Source organism: Monodon monoceros, unplaced genomic scaffold (genome assembly GCF_005190385.1).
Source record: "Monodon monoceros isolate NGI ecotype Baffin Bay Population unplaced genomic scaffold, NGI_Narwhal_1 Super_Scaffold_20, whole genome shotgun sequence".
Lineage (NCBI taxonomy): Eukaryota > Metazoa > Chordata > Mammalia > Artiodactyla > Monodontidae > Monodon > Monodon monoceros.
In genome coordinates, this window is record NW_021703777.1 from 42,235,242 (window position 1) to 42,258,124 (window position 22,883).

The window sequence follows — 22,883 nt, forward strand, 5'->3', positions numbered from 1 at the left end:
GATAATTGACGTTAAATGAGGTCATAAGAGCGGGACCCTAACATGATAGGGTTGGTGTCTCATAAGAAGATATGTTTAATCTCTTTAAGGTCATTTCCTTTTGTTCGTGAAATTCTTCAGAGCAGTTTCTTGATTATACCTCATGTTCTTTCTTCATATAATTTATAGCATTCATTCCTAATTGGTTCATTCCTATGATAGTGTTTCTAAAATAGCCATTTGCTATACATGATTTTCACAAGTTTTGCTTTTCTTCTGAGCGTTTAATTTCCTGTTTCTTTTCCTCTGTTATATAAAAGTTTTAATAAGTCTTGTGTTAAAAATATTTTTTTAATATTTAGTCATTTTATTCTGACTTACTGTTGCCAAAAGATAGATTTTGAAGATTTTTCCTGTCCCACTCACTATCTGAGAGGAGCAGGTGATTTATTTTCTCAGATACACAACTTCAAAACAAATTGACATGCATACCTTCCTCTTCTACTTCCCGTTTTGCTCAGATATTCACCTGGTCCTATTCTGTCATCCTTAGGAGTCAACTTCTCCTGCCCTCACAAACTCATCCTCCAATACTCTAGACTGAAGTGGTATGTTGAAGAAAAAAAGAACTAAAACTTCCAGTATAGGCTGTTATTAGGACTCTGTTACCATTGAAAAGGGAAATTTAGGAACAGGAGGAAGTTTCCCTGGGTGATAGGCTGATGCGTGCACTTTGGGACATGTTGAGTTTGAAGCATCTATGGATCATCCAGTGAATAGTTGAATAAACAGATCTGAAACTGGGCAGAGGTTGGGACTGTTGTAAATTGGGAAAGCATGGGTGGGAAGAGATCACTGAGTCTATAAAGAGAGAAGAAAGCAAATCAGTACCACCAGCATGAATAGATAAATTGATGGTGGGAGGGCGAGAGCAGAGAGATAGGAAGAAAACCAAAACTATGTGTCAAGGGAAAATGTTGTGGTGGGGGTAGGGGAGTGACAACAGCGTGAGATCCAGCAGAGAAATCAAGGAAACTAAGACAAGAAGGGTGCTGATGTACTTTTAATTTAAGAACTACAAAGTCTTGCTTAACAAACAAGCGAAACAGCTTAGTGAAGCGATGGAGACAGAAGTCTAGCTATGGTGGGCTGAGGAGGAGAAGAGTTATGTAGATAGCTCTCTCAGAAAGGTTGCTCATAAAAGAGAAACAGAGCAGGAGTTCGAGGAGTTCAAAGGTTGAGGAAGTTTTGTTTACTTGTATTTGTTTTTCATAGGGACAGAATCGACTATATACTGAGGAGGAAAAGTATCAGTAGAGAGGATGATGTTGAAAATACAATAAAGAAAATGCAATTATTTTCTCACTCAAGAAATTTGTTTTGAACACCCACTATGTATCATGTACCGTGCTTCATGTTGGGGATCCAAGGATGGGTTAAATTAGCATGACTGCTGCCCTGTTGAGATTCCCAGATGGACCAAAGGCTCTAAGAAGGTAAATGAGATGAATATCCAAATGGAGCTATTAGCCTCAAGGAGAAAGAGAATCAATTCTTTCATAGAACTAGGGTAAAGTGATGAGTGCAGGCATGTTTGTAGATGGAGGGAAGAGCGGGATAGGAGTTGGGTAGGAGTTTGAAAAAGTTCATACATCGAGGTCTTTCCTATTTCTATAATACAGGATGAAAATCATACACCCAAATTAGGATGTTCATAGTAAAATAAATGAAATAATTATTGAATGAAATGAGAAAAAGAAGAAATATGATACACAGGGTGATCATCGAGCACAACTGACAATCCAGCTAAAGTTGAAGGTGGTAGACTTTGGTACAAATCCACACGATGGTGAGAATTTCTCCAGTGCCACTCAGTGACAGACCAAACATGGGGAAGAAAAAAAAGGCAAAGGTGTGGATCTATCTTTGGTTATGATAACGCCAAATGCTATAACAGATTAACTTAGAAATTTCAATTGTTTAACAAAATAGAAGCTTATTTCTCATTCATTTAAAATTATTTAGGAGTAGGGATTTATGCATGAAGTCATTTAGGGAGTCAAGCTAGTGAAGGCTCACCCATCTTCAACATGTGACTTCCAAGAACACCTTGAGTGTTGTCATCCAACCAGCAGATGGGACTGGGGGAGAGATGAAGGGTCATGCCAGAGGTTTATTTATAGACCAGGCCTAGAAGTGGCACACATTATTTCCACTCACAACCTACTGGCTAGACCTCAGACACATGCTAAAACCTAACTGGATGCCTGTGTGCCAGAAAGAAATTTAAAAAAAGGTTTTCAGTGAAGATCTAGCCAAGTTGCTGACATAAGGGGTAGGTTTCAGTAAGTTAGGATGGATGGATAGATAGATAGATAAAAAGAAAGATAAAGAGGCAGATATAGATGAAGGAAGGAAGAAAGGAAGGGAGGGAGGGAGGGAGGGAAAAGGAAAGAGGCAAAGACAGAGACAAGCTAAGAAGCTGAGAACACAAGCAAAGGAAGATTTAAGTAGTAAGAGAAAAATGAAGTTAAGCCAAAAGGGGAAGGAGAGATGGAGTATAAGCAGTTAAGGAACTGGAGATTAAGATTACCAAGGAGGGGAGAGAAAGCTAGAAATATTAGAGATTGTGACTAGAAGTAAAGATAGTAGAATTTTGGAGTCCAAAGAAGGAGGAGTACTGGGAATGAGAGGTTCCAGGATGTAGCCACCTGGCAGGTTATCGTAAGAACTGTGAACTTTCAGAGCTGTGTGAACCACAGGAAGTAATGGTAAAAAATGAAGGCACTTGGAATGACAAGTAAAATTTTGACCTAGGTGCCAAAGCCCTTGACAAACACAAGAGGTGGATTAATATGTCACAGAAGGATGGAGATGGATGTCAGGAATAAGTCTCAAAGTAGAAGGAGGATTGTTACTGGAAGATGCAGGAAATGGTGTAGAAAATCAACAGGGAACTACAAGCTCTGTGAAACACAGGATGGATAAATAGTCTCTCTTGCAGATGGCTGCCAGAAAAATCATATCCTCAGCAGGGGGACCTAGCTTCAGTTAGGGCAAAAATGAAGTGTTGCATGAAGCAGTCTATGAAAAATGAGTGTTAAAGTAGAATGTAGTTAAAGAAGGCCTGGAAGGCATTTGAAAATGACCCATGGGGCAGGGAAGAACCAACAAAGTTAGGGCTGGCTCAGGAATAAAGCTATGACTAAAAAACCTTGAATTTTTGAGCAGTAGCCTATGAATCAAGGGCAAAAATGAGATGGTACTGTATGATGGTACTATACGGAACTCTTGCACATAAATTTGTTCCAGTGCCACCTGAAGATCACAGAAGAATGACGTTTGTTGCCTCTAGCCATAGAGGCCCTGGAAGCTGAAGGTTTCCCCTGTGTCACACCTGGTATGGCTAGGGCCCTCCATTCTTGGGGATCAGGCTCCCTAGGCCCATGGTGCAAGGTACTGCTCTAAGGTGGGAATGGATTCCCTCCTACTCAAAAGATCTGACAGCCTCTATCCTACTGAGTCAGGAAGAAAATCTGTTCTGTACCTCTCCTTACTTTCAAAGATTGGGCTCTCTCTGCCCTTCAGGACTCCAGGCAGAAGCTCTAGGAAAATATCAATAAATGAGGGAAAGGACCAACAAATAATATCTCAACAAGTTAACATATATTGTTGTATCAATATTTATAATAAATGAAATATTAAGAGCACTCTAGGCACCCAAAGAATATATTAAAAGCAAGAACTTTTCCTGCTACCCTGCCAATGCATCCAAGCCAAAGCGATTCAGTGGTTAAACATCTATCACTCCATTTAATTTTGCGTGAGAAAACTCAAAGAATATGTTTTAAAATACCACAAACAGGGTAGCCTCTTTGACTCTCTTCTCCAAACTAGGGAAATTACCGAAAACAACTTCCCAACATGTCCCAATAATGATTTCAGGTTTCAGAGATGCTATTAGGGCATAGGCAAATAACAAAGACAGTTACTCAATGTCCCATGTGATTTATTGGGGGGTTGCGGGGGAATGCTGCCTGTGGATCATCAAATAGTGTAACCCTTCCCTTTCAATTTAGTGGTTAACTCAATAATTTACTTCTACTCTGCTTACTTCAAAGTTGTATTTGAAGTGGCTACATTTTGGTATAGTGTAAACTACTTGTGCAGTATAACTCTCCTATTTTCACTTATTCTCACAGCCTCATAAACAAGAAGAACACTATCACTACCCATTTGCAGATGAAAACATTTTTATAAAAGCATTTGGAATGACTGACTACTGCCTCCTCCTCAAAATACTTTTCTCTCTCGGTATCCAGAACACCATACTCCCTTTGGTCTCTTCCTGGCTAACCCTTCTCTGTCTCTGCTAGGAAGTTCTTCCTCGTCACACGGACCTCTATGTGCTGGCATGTGGCAGGGCTCATTCCCTGTAACTCTTCTTTATCTTATCCATTCACATGACTTTAAATACTACTATACTTGAATGACTCACAAATTAATATCTCCAGCCCAGACCTCTCCACTGAACTCCAAAATGCTTACCCAACTGCCCTCTCCATCTCCACTTTGATTTCTACATGGCATCTCTAACTTGATATGTCTGAAACACAGACTCTATAGATTCCAACCCTCCATAAAATCCTCCTCACGACCCCACACCCAAAAGCACCTTTCCTATCTCCTTTACCTGCTTTATTTTTTTCCAAAGTACTTATGACCATCTATCATACTATATATTTTTGGGTTTTGTTTATTGTCTATCTTTCCCAACAAAAACATAAGCTCTGTGGATACAGAAATTTTTGTATGTTTTGATCACTGTATCGATCACTACTTGGTACTTAGAGTAATGACAGGCAAATAGTAGATGCTCAATGAATACCAGATAATGAATGAATAAAGGATAATTCATTGATGTGTGAATCACTGAATATTGTATACTGGTGACTGTCAAAATTTGTATCTGAAAATAGTAACTTAAAAACTTTAAAGGCACTTCAAGGAGGTGCTTATTCCCTTGGGCTATATGTCATAAAATGAAATAGTCAGTCAGTGTATTTTTTTCCTGCTCTCTAGGAATTTTCCTCAACTTTACTGGTCCTACATTTGAAATCTTTTATTGTGCCTATATTTTAAAAAAAATCTTACGTGTTCTCCAAGTGTTGTTTTCACACAGCATTGTATCCTTGTTTTTAAGAAAACTGAACAGAGTGTGAAAGTGTGTATGAGTGTGTGGTGGGAGAATTCACTAAAATCCCCCTATAATTTGAATAAGTATCTGTTTCATTTGTGACTGTGTGTGCATTTGTAGGCATTTTAAAATATGTTTACCCTAGTTTTTCTTTCTTATGTTTCAAGTTTTCCTCAAATATCTGTTGAACCTTAGTCATCTTTTCACATTTAGGAATGAGGGAATAAAAACCTAAATAACGTGGCAATGTGTGCACGGATGCTGGTGGAATTTTTCAGTGATGAGCTGGTCCTTATGCTTGAGAACTCCTACCTCCCAGAATGCTGAGGTCTTTGATCTCGGCACCAACTCCCACACCAGCTGTCCACATGCATTCAGACAGTTACATTTCTAAAAGAAGGAACCTTCCAACATTTTGCTTAAGTGGGTTGATGGTCATTGTTGGGTACCCTGTCCACCATGTGAAGTATAAGATTATGGTGACCTTCCATATATAGATCTTAATGGCCTTGTTTTTCAACTCACTCTTCACTCCTGTTGTTCATCAGAACTGGCATCCCAGAATCTTGAGTCTCTCTAGGATTCAGCAGGGTAGATCAACTCCCTCCCAGGTCCTGGCCCCCTCTATCCTGCTTCTTCCAGTAGCTCTCCCCAAACTGCTTTCTGTCTGCCAGAAAATTGTTGAAAATTGTCAACCCCTAATGGTCACCTCCTATTATCTTCAAAATGATGTATTTATATGTTTTAATCCCTTTGAGGTGTCTGAAATGGTAAAGGACACCGTACCATGTGATTAGTGTGCCATCATGAACCAAAAATCTTCTCTGACCTTTAAAGCTACTGTAAAGCTAAAATGCTAGGAAAATAGCTACTTAGGTAAAAACGAACATCAGGCTTGGGGATTATTTTTAAGGAATAATTTGAGGATTAGGTATATGTGAATTTTTAAAATTTTTTCTTTAGAGCATTTCTAAAGCTTGTTAAAAATTTAGATTACTGGGCCAAAATACTGACTGATTAAATTAAGATGTATAGGACAGGATACATGCACAATAAATTTGGGAACAAATGAATTAAAGGAATGATATATGAGAACACACCTCTTAGTATGAGTACTCTTAAAGGAGTGTAAATGCCTCTGCCTGAAAGCTCAGAGAAAAAACTCTGTTGTCTATTAAAAATTGGAGTGTTTGTGATATGCAAGGCTCATTAGACAAAAGCATGATCTCTCCTAATAGTTTTTATTATTTTAAAACCTTTTCTTAAATATAAATAAATAAAAGGGATTGAGTTCTCACTGCTTACTCTATAGCCTTGTAGAATAATAGGTGAGTGCATGCTATATCAATCACATGAAACTTGATAAGACTGCAGTTTCTATGAGACTCTACTCAGGGCTTACGTTGACTCCTGAGTCAGGCATCTTAATAACCTGTGCCAATGTTAGTTTCTCCTCTGCTCTCAATCCCTGTGCAAACACCAGGTGCTGCTTTAATGTAAACATTCTAAGTACCAAATGCATCATCATGGCCATGTGCTTTTACTACCGTTTCTCACAGTGTCTCTGACTTCAACTAATAATGCAAACATCATTTTCAAATTAATCAACAGAGTAGTGTGAATTGTTTTAAGTTAAATTAACATCCCTGAAGATGACTAATGGAAAACACCAGTGTGGACAGATGTTTTCATTTGGAAAAATGTGTTATATCTCTTCAAACAAATCCCATAATCTAACCCCACAACTCCTACTGCTTAACAAGTAATCAAGTAGAATACAATAATTTAATTACCTTATTTTTCAGACTTATTGTTGTTGTACCACATTGTTCTCATTCAGCTTGGTTTGACGGCCCTTTTAATGTTAGTAGTATTAACAATAATAGCTTTAGCTCCAAAAGGCATTAAATTTCTGTCATCTAAAATCAATCATGAGATGTATTTTACAATAGTCTTTACCCAAACAGCAGCATGTTAACATAACTCAGCTAGTTCCATACAGGATACCCAAGGCCTTTACAAACCTGAGAGACCAACAATTCTCAGAAGAAATTATAAAAGTAATTTTATCCACTTCTCTTTCCCAGAAGTGACAGTAGCCAGAAGAAAACTAATTTGGATTCACATATCCTGTAACTTATTCTGCTGGGCATTCCTCTGTATCAAGAGGAACAAGTGGGGAATGAAATGAATAGCTGAGGGCCTGTTTGCCCCAACAGGATGATATAACCGGCTAAAATATACCCACAGAGCCATGCAAAGACTAAACTGCTCCTTTAAAGTATGGAAAGAATTCAGGTTACGACATACAGCTTGCTGTATGCACCAATCATGACGTGGCAGCACTCCCAGGCAGAGGGCAGGCTTGCCTGCCTCAAGTCCCCAGCAAACATCTATCAGCAGAGTTGTGTCTCTTCAGAGTGAAGATATCCTAAGGCCTTCTGGAAGTTACTTTTATATTTCTTCTGGTGGGTTTATATTTTTACCCTCACCAACTGTTCTTGTACCCACGAGGCACAAGTTAACAGGTAACATCCCTAGCATTTTTCTGAGCGTTCACTGCAGGACCTAAGTGTTTACTGGTGCACCATTAGTTTTCTAGGAACAATTTTCCAGTTAACAGGCTCAGGATTTAGGTATGATGGGATCTAGTCTTTCACTGAGTAATTATCAGATCAATGTAGACAGTCTTAAATGAGGCCCCATCTTCTCAGTAGCATAGTTTGTTAGAGTAATGGGCGAAAGTGAGGAGGAGACTAAATTAATCTAAGCCATCTATCACTGACATTTCTAGCCTTTGTATAATGTTTTGTATAACAGTTGTCAAAGAGGAAAGGAAATGAATGGCTTATATTGTCAAAAGATTGAAAACAAACACTAAATCAAGCATTAAAAAAAAGTTTAAATGAAAGCAGTATTTCTGTAGATAATTAACTATATTAATTGTATACCTGACAGACCTGTTTCCTTTATCATTACTGAATATCATGAAAATCATTCCTACACTGAAAGATATTAACTCAAATTTTTAAAAATGAGCTCCTACAGAGTCTCAATTGCATTGCTGCACCCCTATTTTGGGCTGAATTGTATCCCCCTAAAATTCACATGGGAAAATGCCAAGCCCCAGTACCCCAGAGCATGATTATACTTGGAGATACACTGTATAGGCAGACCCTATTCCAATCTGACTGGTGTCCTTATAACAAGAGGAAATTTAGACACACGAAGAGACACCAAGGATGTCTGTGCACTACAAGAAAGCAGCCACCAGTAAGCCAAGGACAGAAGCTTCAGAAGAAGCCAGCCCTGCCAAAATTTTGATCTTGGACTTCCATCCTCTAGAACTGTGAGAAAATGAATTTCTATTGTTTAAGCCAGCCACCAAGTTTGTGATACTTTGTAACAGCAGCCAGAGCAAACTAATACAACCCCCATTCACTCAACAAATACTACCTGAGCACCATCATGGGCTGGGAGGGCGCTAGCTACTGGGCTGACTACAGCACTGGGAGACTGGTCCCATCCCAGCTGCTCAGTGCATTACAGAAACACTTCACGTAATTGAGAAGCACAATTACTAAAACACTGTATAAAAATCGACAAAGAGTTTTCAACTTCCCAAGAACAGTTATCTTCCCTAATCTACTTTAGCTTTACCTCATTTGTTTTTTTATTCTGATGAAAATTATCTAACTCGTTCACTGCCTGTTTTCAAAGATGCTGCTTCTTTCAGCCCTGATAATTTCACCAGTTATTGACACTATTCTCCCTTGCTGCATTATAAAGAAGTGACTCACAGCCTTTTTTTCATGACACACATAGAAATAAAATTTTCACAAAACTGACTCTGGGAGCATCTATATAAGACTTAGAGGAAAAAAGTGCTACATTTCCTTTGCATTTTATGATTATAATATAAATAAAATACAAAGTATTAGGGAAGATTTAAAATATCGACTTTAAATGCACTTTCCAAAAAATGTTTTCTAACTTGTAATAAGGAACATGAAATTTCTTCTGTGGACATAATGCTTTAGTACACGGTTTTATGTTCGAAATAGCTATACACAAATCCTTATCAAGACTTTTTAATGATGATCTCCTTAAATTTTTCATAGTGATATTAATGACAAATTTTGTTCACACGAGTAGGTGGTATCAAATGAATATACTTTGCTTGTATTTCAATTGCTTTCTTACAAAATTACCAGAATTCAGATAATTCTGTTTAAATTATATCAATATTTCATGGGAGCAATCAGTCTTTTAAAATGTCTTCCCTCTTTTTTGTGTGGGACAAATTTAACAGTGAACAGTCTGGTGGTAATGCTGACTTTAAACCTTCAAGTATTTAAAAATATTAAAGATTTTCCTTAATCCTATACAGATGTTGCTTTGCTCATCTTAAATGTTTAGGATTCAGATTTTTCCATTAACTCTATCAGTACCTGTTAAAATACTTTAATTAAGCTCCTTGGAAGCTGAAAAAATACAAAATGCACTATTTTGAAAGCCAACAACAATGCCTTTTAAAAATATGCAAAGTAAGAAACCAGCCCCTCCTCTTCCTTACACTCCTTCATCTCTCTGTCTCTGTCTCTGTCTCTGTCTCTGTCTCTCTCTCTCTCTCTCTCTCACACACACACACACACACACACACACACACACAATTCATCAATAATTTTATAAATTCTTGCCTAACTCTCCTTGAAGAACCAATGCACTTCAGTATGAAATTGTGTTCTGATCATATTTCTTTGAATAAAGATGAAAAAGATATTTTAACAGCTTGGATTTAATTACTATTATATATATATTACCCTCATTTTTTATTACCAATCACCATTTTAATAACATCTTTTAATATGGACTGTAAATCTATGGACAAACACTGACATATGTAAATATATCTAATGTGAATTAAATAATGTATTTTTGAATTCTAGGGTTTAAAAAGAACTTTTGATGTAAATCTCATGTTTTCCTACAGCCTAACATAACCTTCAATGCCCAAAGATACTTTGGTGAGTGCTTCCTTACTATGTTATTGGTTTCAAGTATCCCTTTACCACTTTGAACATTTTATTCTCAGATGTTTGATACAGAGCTTCTTTGGAACAAATAATATTCTTCCAAGCATTTGTCTTCAGGGATTCCAAGCTGTATGATATTAGTAAGTATATTACTTCTGTGGAATCATCCACGTGTAATGAAAACTTTATGATGTACTATTCTTCTGGATTCATGTTGTCTCTCTCATATTTGATACGAATGTCAACATATTTACTAATAGCATTGTTTGAAAAGGCAACTTTTTTATTCTCTTCCCCTCTTTGGTATCAAGTACAGTATTGATAAGTTTTTATATAGGCTGGTAAAATTAAAGGTTTGCAGTTATGTGAGGTGTCTTTTTTTCTAGCACTAGGACTTAATTCTAAAACTAGCTTCTTAGGCTTGATTTGCTGTTATAAGCAATCTCAGAATAATGTTTTTTTTTTAATTTTGTGCCAGCATAATGTACTTTGCTCCACTGCTTTATTGCATATCTTTTCCAGGCAAGTAAGACATGTGGGAAGAGGAAGAGAGAAGGGAAGAGGAAGAGAGAAATTATTGGGGGACCAAAAAGCTATTTGAATTAGTAACAAGGTAATCTACCTTATGAATCAGTAACCTTCCAGCTTTGAGAAAGAAGTTGTACATTTTGGTGAAAAATTAATATCTATAAGTATTGAATTGAATTAAAAATAAAGTACTGAAGGAGACTGTGGGACTCTCTAGCTTCAGAAGATAAGTTTGTCAGTGTTTTTTAGATGTTGGCATTGTTAGAAATTATACAAAACAAAATGGATTGAAAACTTGATAGCTAAGCACATGGTTAGCAAAGTAGAAAATATTATAAATTATTTCATTTCATTGTAACCCTGGAAAATTCAAAAAATATAATTATCAGTTATGATCATTACGTTAAATGTTTTTAAAAAATAGATTTCTGAATCCAGTAAGACACACAATCATGTTTAACAAAATTATTAAATTATTTTCATTTATTTGCTTTTAGAAGTGAACCGTTTCTACCTTTACATAAAAAAAGTTGTGAAATTGCATCAAGAATCAGGCTTGGCTAATTGTTAATATCAGTAGCCAATAAGGAAAACAAGAATGAAGCTAGAGATAATTTAAAAAGTAATTCTGTTTTTATTATAAAAATAATAAAATTAAGCATGAAACAATTTCATTGTGAAAATTCAGAGGAAAATAAATCTTAAGAAAAACTGAATATTTTACTTGTACCCACAAAAAAAAGAACTTTATTGATAAACATCATGACTTAAATAATAATCAGACTATGGTAGGACTGTGAGTGGGATAGTCTCCATGCCATCATGCAAACTTTGACTAAAAATCAAAACAAAATAGAAAAATGCAGGTGGTATATCTTTGCCCCATTGGGATATAAGACCATCTGCAAAATGACTCTATACTTTGCAGACTGTACCAGAGGAATATGTGGATCTTCTTGTCTTGACTTAAATCTCCAATAAGTACATTAAGCTGCTTTGCCTGATGTTTTTAATTTAGCTCTATCCAGAGGGAGACAGAAGATTAGATGATCACTTGGGGTATGTTTCTGTCACAGGATCAGTAACTGCCTCATCATCGTTATATACGCAAAGCCCAGAACACCAAAACTCTCACTTAGAAATATGTTTGATAACTTTCTATACTTTCTATACTGGATATGTCATAATTTCATTAGAATAATAAACAAAATAAGTGCAACTTGAATTCTAAGAATTATCTGAGGCTGACAATAAAGCATATTAACTGTTAAAATTGGGTCCGGAGATGTGTTTTTCTCTATTATGTTCAATGCTACTAACACCTAAACACAATTGAAAAAAAAGGCCTAAGTATAAACCCAATAACCAAAAAGACACATTATTGTACCTTAAAGATCTACTGAGGAGTATAAAAGAATATTTAAATAAATTAATAAACAAATCACATTCTTGTGTGGGATGACTCAGTTGCTATATTCATTTATCTATTTATCTATCTGTCATCTATTAAGTGCAATATAAATTAAAATACCAAGAAAATGTTGAAATCAGACATAGGGATTATACATTTCAATTGGAAAAATAAGGAGGAAAGTCTAGAAATTTCTAAAAGAAGTCATATAATTAAAATAGCTTCTTAATTTAAAAAATTGATAAACAGATGAATGCAACAGAAGTAAAAAAAAAAAAAACCTTAATTCAGATAAGAATTTATTTTAATTCCTTAAATGACAAAGGTAACATTTCAAATCAATTGAGAAAGAAAAAGATTACTCCATAAATTATCTTAGAAAAACTAGATAACCTTTTGGAAAATTCTCTACCTTAACTCTTACAAATGGATGAAGCATGTGTCTCTCTCTCTCTCTCTCTCTCACACACACACACACACACACACACACACACTCACACACATAAAACCATAAATTTGTAGAAGAAAAAAAAAATTAAGTTTATATTGTCAGAGTTAGGATGACCTTTGGAAGCTGAACAATAAACGGATAAGTAATAGGACACTTCCTGCTATTCCTCAGACACACAAGGCCCACTATGGGCTCAAGGCCTTGCATTTCCTGTTGGCTTTTCCTAGATCTCTTCCATCCATCCTCAAATAGGGCCCAAACAGCCTCAAGCTTTGCTCACTTATTTCAGATTTTTATTCAAATGTTACTTGCTCAGTAAAGCCTTTGTTCTCAAATGGCAACCCACTGGAATCTTCCTATTCCTCTATTCCTTTACCTTGCATTAATTTTCTCCTTAGTACTTGACACCACCTAAAATATTATATGTCATTTAATTTATCTCACTTATTATCTGACTTCCCCTACTAGACTGCAAGTTTCATGAAACCAAAGGTGCTTTTTCTGTATTGTTCCGTTCTCAGTGCCTACAAGACTACCTGGAGCATACGAAGTGCTCAAAACATATTTGATAAATTAAGAAAGAATGAATAAAAAGTCAAAGGAGTAAGAAGAAAGCCTAGAGAAAACGGTGTAATTAAACCAGAATGGGTAAAATGACAATGGAGCCGTAAGCTGTAAGAGATCGAGTTAGATAAGCAGGCAAAAGTACATGTTAGAACAAAAATTAGAATGTCACTAATGACTTTGGCAAAAGCAGTTTGGGAGACAGTTCTCCATGGATCTCTCATTTCTACACCCATTGCTAGTAGGGATACTGACTGTCCTTTATTCCAGAAGATCGTTTCAAGTATGTTTGTATTGTGAACAGCCTTGGAAGATGTGGTATTTACTCTGCAGTAAGAGACACATTTGTTTACAACTTTGGAAGATAAAGACATTGTCTCCCCTCTGTAGCAAAAGGCAGGATGCTTACTACCCATTAATAAAAAATCTGGGCTCTGTATGCTCTGGATTCTTCTCCTGTAATGCAACCCATAGAGTGTGCAGGTATCAGCTCACCCTCTTTGTGTTTCCTTATGGGAACTGGAGCCCAGAAAACAGGGGGAAAAAATGCTGATTTTCTGGTTGCTGCTAATGCTGTGAATAATAAATTGTTCATCATCTCTGACCCAAGAGCCTTGTCTCCTGTCAGCATCTATAAACCTATAGCAGGCTAACTTATTAGTGTGCAAGTAGGGTAAAATCCCAGGCCTTTTTACAGTTCTAGATAGAGAGATGGCAAAATAACAGGATTTTTGTATAGCTACACTAGCATTAGCACTGATATAGTAATTTACTTCCACTCAATACAGTACTAAATTACACCTTCAAAACTCAAAACCATCATTCAACTTCTCTTTCACCTACATGATATTCATAGATGCACAATAGTTCACTATTATGTAGGACAGTTCACTACAGTCATTTATCTGGCTCTCATAACTCTTAGCTACAAACAGTATACACACTCATATCTTAGGGGAAGTATGAGAATATGAAGCAGAATTTACCATTCTACCTGAAGTATGAAATAGAACTGTTCCAACCAATTCATAAAATCATGAGCAAGAAATAAATGATTATTTTTGTATGTCACTGAAATTTTTATATTGTTTGTTATGCAGCAATAGCTGACTGATACAAGACCCAAATATCAACCCTCTTAATGTAATAAAAGTTTACTTCTCCCTTGTGAAATATTCTTAAGGGAAGCAATACAGAACTAGTATGGGAGCTCTGCTACACAAAGTTACCCAAGGACAAAAGCTCCTTCTATCTTATTGATCTACCTTTCCATCAAAATCATCCTTAGTTCTTGTTCCAAGATAGCTCACTACCTCATTTGTGTTCGAAAAAATGGGATAGAGGAAGGGTGACAGAAATGCAACACACTTGCCTTTCAAAAACATCCCAGATTCTGCACCCACAAAGTCTCCTTACATCCATTAGATATTAGTCATGTGCCACACCTAACTACAAGGAAGGTAAAAAAAACTTTATTTTTGGCAGTCCTGCACATAGCCAAAACTCAGGGGCTTTACAGGCCTACCTTGTTTTGTTGCGCTTCTCTTTATTACACTGTAGGGTTATTGTGTTTTCTACAAATTGAAGGTTTGTGGCAACCCTGCATGGAGCAAGTCTATTGGTGCCACTTTTCCAACAGTATTTGCTCACTTCGTGTCTCTGTGTCACAGTTTGGTTAACTCTCACAATATTTCAAATGTTTTCATTATTATTATATTTGTTGTGACGATCTGAAATCTGTGATCTTTAATGTAACTACTATGACTCAACTGAAGGCTCAGATGATGATTAGCATTTTTTAGCAATAAAGTACTTTTAATTAAGGCATGAACGTTGTTTTCTTAGACATAGTGCTATTCCACATTTAATACACTATGGTATGGTATAAACATAACTCATATACACTGGGAAACAAAAAAAAATTGTGTATCTCAATTGTGATACTCACTTTATTGTGGTGGTTTAAAATTGAACCTGCAACATCTCAGAGGTATGCCTGTGTCTCTGTTAAATGAGAGAATGGACATTTAAATACAACTAGCATTATTTGCCACAGTCTATTCATGTGGCAACGCAAATATCCATCACAATCTCTCTCCTTCACATAGAATACATTGATCACCTCCACAAAGGAGAAAATTCCGAAGTCCCACTGGTTACTGTACCCAGCTAAAAGTCTCCACTCTGGATGATGTATAGCCCTTTCCCTTCATTAATCATGGATGTGGAGCCTCATGATTTGGCAACCTACAAACTAAAACAAGTTTATCTGTCCCCATACACTCAATACTCACGGCTTGTGAAGAAGTAGATATTGCAAACTAAACTGCCCCTATTGAGCAAAGAAGGATTGGGAAACTTACAGCAGTCTCTGGGCCATGGCAATAATCAAATCCTACTAGATAGGCGTTACAAATATTCCATGAACCAACAAAGGATTAGTCTCATCTGGAAGGCCCTGATTCTGCTTTCCTGGAAGAAATGTGTGCTTTCTTCCAAAGCCTTTGGTTCTACCCCCTGGCGGGTGCTTTCCTATCTTTTGTCCTCCCTTGCCATGAATCAAGCAGGTGGTACAAAGATTGCTCTTCTTGGAGACTGCAATATTTTTGTAGCCTTCTCCTTGCTGGTCCAGATTTGGCGGCCCAGGAATTTTCTAAAGGGTTGAACAATTACAGGCTTTTGCAGGCTATGTTGTTGTTCTGTAGCCATACAATTCCCTCAAAACCTTAGCAAGATTCCAGGCAATTTGTTTTGGATTAGTTCCATATGTAAGTAACTATAGCCAAAGATTTAATCTAGATGTACTCTTTAAGCCTGAAGATGCTTGTCTTTTCCTTATTACCCTCTGTGCTTTCCTTACCCCCTCTCTGGATGGAAGCTACATCCAGGCTATCTAAACCATTTTGTTTGGGTGGAAAAGCAATACTCTTAATTTGATTTTGCTTCTCATCTGGCTCCCAAATCTGGCAGGACATTGAATTTATCTCCTAGTAAGGCAGTGGCTTTGAAGCTACCAGCTATAATTGCTTTGGTTTGGAATACAGAAGGAGTTGACTTTTTCAACCCTCAAAGGCCTCAAATTATAGGACTCTCAGTGAAATTATTTTGCTAACCTGGCACAAAGAGCCTTTCTTAACAGAACTATATGCCCTTCCACTTCTGCTTGCAGACTGGTTAACGCCAGCCTGAGTTCATCTCTGTCATAGGATTTTGCTGGAAGAGCAAGAAGCTGCCAACACACATGAAGATCCTGCAGCTTTCCAGTGATTTCCCCTAATGTTATATACGGCCTCTGTCACCATTTAATCTGCCTTCTAAAATACTGTAATCAACAGTTATATCAATGTTTTGCCTCAGCATATCAGGGATCAACCAGCTTTTCAACTTCCAATATCTGTGTCTGTGCTTCCTGCCTCCCAAGTACTAAACATATTATGCCACAGACCTAGGTTATGCCACTTCATGCACCCCATTTCTGGTACCAAATTCTGTCTTAGGAAATGCATAACAGAGATTCAAATACAGTCCATAAAGAAAATAGGGCTTCCCTGGTGGCGCAGTGGTTGAGAGTCTGCCTGCCAACGCAGGGGACACGGGTTCGTGCCCCGGTCCGGGAAGATCCCACATGCCGCGGAGCGGCTGGGCCCGTGAGCCATGGCCGCTGAGCCTGCGCATCCGGAGCCTGTGCTCCGCAACGGGAGAGGCCACAACAGTGAGTGGCCCGCATACCGCAAAAAAAAAAAAAAAAAAAAAAGAAAGAAAGAAAATAGAGGTTTATTCCTTTCACATTATAGTATGGAAATGATAGTCTAGGGATTTTATGGGGGACCCAGGCTTTTTCTATCACGTAGTTCTGTCATCCCTCAGATACTGCTCTTATCCACATGGTACAAGATGATCCATCACCATAAACACTTTTCAAAGCAGCAGGATGGGGAAAAGGTGGCAGAGGGCCAGCTCTTCGTCCTTTAAGGAAAATCTGGAAACCGCACACATCACCTCCAAGGGAGCTTAGAAAATGTAGTGCTTACTCTGTAGCCACATGTCCTCCTACAAAACAAGAGTCCTTTCATTACAGGAGAAGAGGATCATGGATATCAGGGAGCAAAAAATGTCCTTGCTACAGCCTTAAAATAAGTGACATTATTGGGATCTAACATGGTGTTTTGTGAACCAGTATTTATAACAATAAGAACTAAGGTGAATAGAACATTATTTTAGGAATAACTGCTCACCTAATGATATTTATAGAATATTTTCCAAGGTATAACATCCAAAATATAAATTTTGATATAAATAAATGTAAATTTAGTTTACCTTTTGCATTAAATATCTGATACATAATAGGCATTTGATAAATAATTGTTGAATGAAAGAATGAATGAACTGACTAAGCAACAAATATTTACTGAATCACTGCAATGAGGCCATGACTGTGTAGACACCAAAGACATATTAAAAAAAGGTATGACATATGGAAGGGGTTGGCAGCATTTTACTTGATGATACTGGCAACGTGAAGTGCTATACACATCTAATAAACATATAAAATAATAATAATATATAAATAATAAATATACTAAAGAAATTTTCTACACAATTCCCAATGATTATACAGAAAAATAAAACTTCATAAATTAAATTTTTTCTTAAAATAATTTTATAATTTCAAATAAGATAAAAAATTGGGTATCCTTTTTTTAACTCACTCTTAGTAAGAAGGTTACTCTAAGAGCAAATGAATTAATTGGTATTTATTTATGTAATTTTTATATTACACTGAATCTTACACTTAAGATTTTAGTAAAAAGTAACAACATATTTAGCATGAAATTGTGACATGTAATTATTTGCTTAAAATTGGAATGGTTTTCAAGTAATTTAAATCAATGACACATACATGAACTATTTCTTTATAACCATCAAAGCTATTTGTGCTTACGTACGAAGAATAAAATAATTCATTTGTAGTTTCGAGAAACAGAGAAAAGAAGAACTTGAACCAGTACTTTCAATGAGGTAAACTATTCTTCTCATTTTTTCACAAATCTTTCTCTTTTCTATTCTTCCATTCCTAGAAGCAGCATTTAGTTATCACCATGGATTATTTTTAGGAATGCATTGCTATAGACTATTGGGATATATTATTTAGAAGGCTGTGCACACATTAAGGGAAATGACCTGTTTATAAACATATATAAAATGTTTGTTTTATAATCACTCAGGTACATGACACACCCAGATGTTTCTACAGAATAACACCTTAGGAGAAATCACATATTGTTAGGCTTTTATAACTTTTTTTCTCTGTAGTCTTGCATATTTGGGAATGAAGAGACGAACAGAAAAAATTAAGGACAATAGGTGCAGGAGAACAACTGCTCAATACCTGCCTTGTCACACAAAGAACAGATATTTTTTTAAGTCTCCTTGATGAGAATAAATTTTTGTTCTTTGAGAGTGGACAAAGTCATTTATTGCTCTATCAAGCATATAAGGTGAGCAAAAAAGCTGAGAAGTGTTTTTCATTACAACACATTTATTAAAAAATATAAACATTGGTGAAAATATTCTGGGAAAGATGGCAAGCTAGGCACACTCATTTCTCTCCATCCAGCTCCAGATTCCCATTAACATGAATGAAAGTATATAAAAAATAGGGTGTACACTGTATAAGAACTGGAAACTTTGTGCCAAAAAACGACAAAGACTTTTTTTAGAAATAGCGTAGATAAAACAAATGAAAGAAAAAAACTATGTGCTTATTACCAATATTTTATCATCATAAAATAGTTTTCATCTTTATTTGTTTTTAGATTTTTCTATCTATAAGTGTAATTTAGACATTCCTTCATTTATTCAACAAATATTTATTTTCGTGACCAAGGCAGTGTCCTAGGCCTTGCTATTCAAAACATGTTCCTATTCTCATAGAGCTTACAATTTACTGCCATGGAGAACAATAAATGAGTTTGTGAATGTAGCACAGTATCATAGGAGGTACTAAAGGAGGGTTATCCAGAGCCACGATGGTGGGCAGCAGCTTGGACACTCACTAGAAGAACAAGCCACTCCCCAAACAGAACACTTGCAGCCACATATCAATGGCATTCAATGACTGCTGAGCTGCCAGGAGCAGAATTCAAATTATAGGGTTAATAGGCTGTGACTCTGAAAGATGTGCCACGGCTTCAGTAGGGACCGCTCCTCTCTAAGGGTCTGAGCCTCGCCAGCTTCTCCCCCAGGAGACCGTTGCAGTCGGCCAGCCGCTGCTCTTTGGTAACTATGTGTGATCGAAAGGCCGTGATCAAAAATGCCGATATGTTGGAGGAGATGCAACAGGACTTGGTGGAGTGTGCTACTCAGGCATTGGAGAAATGTAGATAAGGACATTGCTGCCCATATCAAGAAGGAGTTTGACAAGAAGTAGAACCCCACCTGGCACTGCATTGTGGGGAGGAACTTCGGTACTTATGTGACACATGAAACCAAACACTTCATCTACTTCTACCTGGGCCGAGTGGCCATTCTCCTGTTCAAATATTGTTAAAAGCATGGACTGTGCCACACACCCAATGATCCATCCAAAAACAAGGACTGTAGCCTAAATTCCAAATACCACAGACTGAAAACTTCAGCCTTGCCCAAGGGAACACCTCAATCTTTATTGTGTTGCTTTGTACAGGGCATGCTCTGTACTAGTTTGTTGTGGTTATAAAGCAATTAGCAAAACAAAACAACAAAAAAAATAGGCCATGACCCTGAAGATGAAGAGGCTTCTATGATGTCCAGGCAGCCCACACCTCAGGAAGACTAGGCACGGATTTCCCAATAACCAAGTGACTGCCAATCCAAACAGAGAGCCAGAAATAGAAAACTGGCTTTAACTCAGCAGCTTCTCCAAGCCTATTAAGAACAATGAAGAAAGAGGAGGAAGAAGAAGGGGGCCGGGGAAGGGAGGAAGGAAGGGAGATAAAGAGGGAAGGAAGAAGGGAAGGAGGGGAAATGGTGAGGGAAGAAGGAGGGAGGAAAACCCTGCAGAGATGTGGTTCCTCTGCTCTGGAGCCCCCCATTCCGCTGAGGACTGACCGCATGCCAGATACCATTCCAGGTACAGAGCAAAACATGAAATTTCCTGCCCATGGAGCTCACATTCTAGCAGGAGAGGAGCTAGCAAAATTACAAAGGAAGTAAAATACACAGTATGTTAGACAGGGATAAATGCAATAAAGAAAAACTTAGGAAGGAACATAAATAAGGGGTGTATAATTTTTCAATAGGTCAGGGAAGGTTTCACAGAAGTGAGTTTGGGAACAAACCTGAAGGATGTGAGGCAGTGTGCCATGAGTAAATCTGGGAGATGAGATTTCCAGCAGAAGGCCCTCGGGCTGAACCATATACGGTGTACTGGAGGAACAGCACGGAGGCTAGAATGGCTGGAGTTGGGAAAATGAGGGGTAATGAGATCAAAAAGACAATGGACTAGAGATGTGTTAGAAGAGAAAGAGAAGTGAACGACAGCTCTTAGATTTTTGGCTGGGGATACCATTTACTAAAATGGAAAAGCCTGCAGAACAAGCCAATCTGGAAGGTACATTCAGGACTTTATATGTATCAGATATTAAAGAATATATATGGAGTGAACAATTCCATAGTGAACCTGGAGATCAAGGGAGAGGTCTAAGTTGGAGACTAATGAGTAGGCAGTTGTCAGAGTAGAGAGTGTATTTAAAGCCATGCTAATAAATACAATCATCAAGGATGCAAAGAAGACAAGAAGAAGTAGTTCAAGGACAGCCCTGGAGCATGTCAATATTAAGAAATCAAGAAGATAAGGAGGAACCAGCAAAGGAAATAGAGAATGAACAGACAGAGAAGAAAACCTGGGGAAATCCCAAAACTAAGTAAAGAAAGTGTTGCAAAGTATTGAAAAAGATCAGCTCTGTTGAATGCTTCTGTAAGTCAACTAAGATGAGAACTAAGAATTAGTCATTGGATTTGTTTGCTTATTGTCTTCTCTCCTGCTATAATGTAAACATCATTATGGTAGGAAGTTTCTTCCTGTCTTAGTCATTAGTAAATTCTGAGGGACGAGAACAGTGTCTGGTACATAATTCATGTTCAATAAATGCATATTAATAAATGGATGAATCTCTGTTGTGAATATAAACATAAAAATAAAATATAAAGTGAAAAATATTTTATGATGGTGAAATGCTTGTAAACATTGTTAGATAGAAAAAAGTAGAACTTTGCTATAAAGCTTCAGGTTCTACATAGCACCAATTTAACTACAAAATGCACAGAGAGTTGATAGTATACAGGAAAGAAAACTTGGAAATAAAAAAATAATTTGCATCCCTAATTTTTGCTTTAGCATCCAAATTACTTATTTTACCTAAACCTTGCATATTTACAAACATGGCCATTTTACATAATGTTTTGCAATGACACATTACAAATTACAGCTCTTAATCCCAAATTAACTTCTTTCAAAAAGCAATATTTAATTCTATTGGAAGACACTGAAGAACTCCACTAGAATTACATTAGTTGTTCAACATTTCACAGCCTGCTTGAAACCAAGCAGGACCCTGTGGGGCCCTCCCAGGTACAAAAACCTTTTCATGTCCCCACTTTCATTTGTAGGGAAAAGACTTCAGCCTCCTAAACCTTTCCTGAGTTTCAAAGGTCAGATTCAAACAGTTACTAAGCAGGGAAGTGAAGGAATGCAGAAACAAAGGAAAAGCAGTCAAACAATAGTGCAGCAATAAGGTCCTAGCTCCTCCTCAAGGGATGTACCTAACTATCTTTGAGTTCTTCTGCAGGAAGTAAGGACTCCACCCAGGTGGAGGACGGTAACATCAGGCTGAGCACAAGATCCCTGGAGCACCACCCTGTTACCTCACTGCCAACCAACCAGAAGAAAATCACACAACCTGCAGCCCACAACCCAAATTCTGCCTTTAAAACCTCTTTCCTGAAAACCATCATGGAGTTTAGGTTTTTTTAGCATGAGTTGCCTGTTCTCCTTCCTTGGCCCTCACAATAAACCTTTCTCAGCTCCAAATTCTGGCATTTCGGTTTCTTTGGCCTTACTGTGCGTCAGTCACACAAACTTGGATTCAGCAACATGCTCACACTCTTAAAATCAAATTTTAGACTCACACTATAATAGCCAATCTGAGTCTATACTCTCTGAATACCACTATAATATTTTCCATGAGGCAGAGTCCATAGTTCAAAATGACATAAAATTTCAGCACTATAGCCACCAAAATAAATTAACAAGTGAGAATGTTGATGGCATAGTAAGAGTACAACAGTAACATGTCATTAAATGAAGTTAGAGCAGAAACATTTCTAAGAAGTTCCTACTTAGATTTTATCCTGAGATATATAGATATTTCTATAACTTACCAATAATATAATTGTCATATTATCAAAGATACAAATTCAACATATATTTTCTCACCAAGTTTTAGGCAAAAGAATATTTGAGTCTTTCAATTAAATGTGTCCTATTATTTCAACAAGTCTAATGGAGAGTTATCTTATTCAGATAAATAACTCTAGAGCAATTAGTTAGTCCCAGCTGATGACTGATTTTACAATATTAGTTGAATATTGGGTGGGATGCAAGGAAACCTACCAGAATTTTCCTAGGCAATTTGCCAGAGAGAATTCTTGTCAAGGAAAACAGTGCTGTGATTTCAA

At 37.0% G+C, this 22,883-nt stretch overlaps 1 protein-coding gene and 1 pseudogene across 3 annotated transcripts in view; one reads left to right on the top strand and one right to left on the bottom strand.

Moving 5' to 3' along the window:
* The window catches only part of CFAP299 (cilia and flagella associated protein 299), a 613,297-nt gene that overhangs the window by 521,438 nt on the left and 68,976 nt on the right, over positions 1–22,883 (bottom strand). The gene's annotated exons all lie outside the window — the stretch shown is intronic.
* On the top strand, positions 19,452–19,716 carry LOC114903009 (annotated as a pseudogene).